Source organism: Hippocampus comes, unplaced genomic scaffold (genome assembly GCF_001891065.2).
Source record: "Hippocampus comes isolate QL1 unplaced genomic scaffold, H_comes_QL1_v1.1 C17021041, whole genome shotgun sequence".
NCBI classification, from domain to species: domain Eukaryota; kingdom Metazoa; phylum Chordata; class Actinopteri; order Syngnathiformes; family Syngnathidae; genus Hippocampus; species Hippocampus comes.
This window is the reverse complement of record NW_017841875.1, coordinates 1-1902: the sequence shown is the minus strand read 5'-3', so window position 1 is coordinate 1902 and position 1902 is coordinate 1. Positions and strand designations below refer to the sequence as shown.

Sequence of the window (1902 nt, the reverse complement as noted above, 5' to 3'; positions counted from 1 at the left end):
TTTCCTATTTAAAAATGTGCATGTTCATGCTCATGATAAGACGATAGGTGATTTCCTGCACAGATATTCCTGGACACTTGAAAGTGTCTTCCTTTTACTCACTCCTGATAGAGATCAGGTTCTCAAGTGCGGTACTTGTTCAGTTGAACCGTCTACTTTGGACGGATTCATCTAAGAGGCTGTCGTATGATTTTCAAATTACTTTTTTGTTTCCTTCATATACAGCAGGTGTATATTTTTGACTTTCCATCGAACTGATCGACTGCATTGAAATCGATTGATATTTAGCATTTCATGCAAAATAGCTGATCAACTGTCATGTCATAATTGGCGCAATCTGACAATGGCGTCATTGATCGGATCCGCGAAATAAGCCAAAACAGCAAACACAACTGCTGTGCTGTTTGAGTAAACGCGGAAATCGAGCTTGTAATTGAAGTCAATTTCATCGGCTTTGGCACTGTTTGGCGCTTTAATTAATAGCGAGACAATTTGTTTCTGGCAGGCAAGTATGGGACACTTACATGATTGCTGAGTTGAGTGTGTACAGTGGGTAGCTCAAAGTGTTTTATTCATATTTCCCCCTTGTGAGGCGTTTTCGTTTCAGATGTGGATTTCCGAAAGCAAATGCGAGAAGAAGAAGCGCTACTTATACGATTGGGTTTCCATCAGCAGAAATACCTTTGGGCTGTCAGCAAGCTCACGCTCTAAGTGTGCAAGTTCCTGTTTCAGCCGCGTCACTTCCTGTTCCCATTGTCCACGCCGGCTTAGGTGTGCACGGCAGGACGTGACAAGATTTTGCTTCGGACTGCCCTGCTCTTGGTTTCTGAGGAAAGCAGGGCAAACGCACCGTGAGCCTCAAATGGTTCTCCAAGTCCCACACCCAATTGAAAGATGAAACCATAGAACGGCCTCGCAGAATGAAAAGCTTTGACGAGATGATGCCAAGTTTAGCATGTTTCATCAAGTCCTACGTGATGCCAGTTGGTCAAGAAGCGGAAGCAGCAACGGGGTGGGGGTCGGATGTAGGGGCCAAGCAGCAGAGGGGGGATGGGAAGGGCATGAAAAGAAGGACAAGGACAGAACTGAGATCAGCCAAGAGTTTTCATAGAGATGCCATTATTACTGTCTCTCCAGCTCTGATTTCATCTGTAGAATAACCTTTTCACACTCCACAAGCCGCTCCGCCTGCTCGCTGCAGCGCTAAAACCCACACACGTGCGCACACAGACCACACACACACATACAAAAGGTGAGCGCGTCACTATATTTGTCACTGTCAAGCTCGGCCGCAACCTACAGAGGGATGTGTGCATGCGTCCATTTCGGAATCTCACTAAACCACGGACACTGTATTATTTCACCCAGATGATAAGGGCGTTTTGGTAATCGGCGGCCTCACCCCCTGCAGCTTCCGCTCGTTCCCTTGCAGGCTCAGGTAGTCCTCGTTGGCGTGAGAGTGACTCTGCCGATAGAGTCGCAGGTCACACTCCAACACGACTCTCTACATGCAGAGGAGAGCAGAGATAAAGACGGGAGGAAAAGTCGTTCCCAACATCTGTCAAAGAGTTGCTTATCGCTGCACTGAGAAGCGGGCTTTTGTTGCCCTTGGAAATGTCTTTGGTTGCATTGCTCTCCAGTTGGAGCAGAAATGGAAGATCCACAAAGGGAAACATTTTCAATCATGTGTCTGTTTTTATCAGGATTATGCATACCCTGTGTAGCCTGGAAATAAAAATCCGGTGAATTAACTTGGTTTGAACAAAATCGGTTCCACGTGAGACATCTTCCCCACTCCCCCATTTTTTAATATGCTATTATGTATATTTTATATTTACATTTATTTATGTACTTTTGTCTTCTACTTTCTCCCCTTCATAATTTTGCTGCTGTAAATTGGGA

The 1902-nt window shown here is 45.4% G+C and overlaps 1 long non-coding RNA gene across 1 annotated transcript; it reads right to left on the bottom strand.

Annotated features, from left to right (window-relative positions):
- Positions 1 to 687: 687 nt before the first annotated feature.
- On the bottom strand, positions 688 to 1572 carry LOC109509719 (uncharacterized). The gene is made up of 3 exons (XR_002166992.1): positions 1403 to 1572; positions 1127 to 1203; positions 688 to 826 (listed from the first exon to the last, which is right to left on the bottom strand). It is a non-coding gene; the product is annotated as an uncharacterized LOC109509719 (long non-coding RNA).
- Between the last annotated feature and the right edge of the window lie 330 nt (positions 1573 to 1902).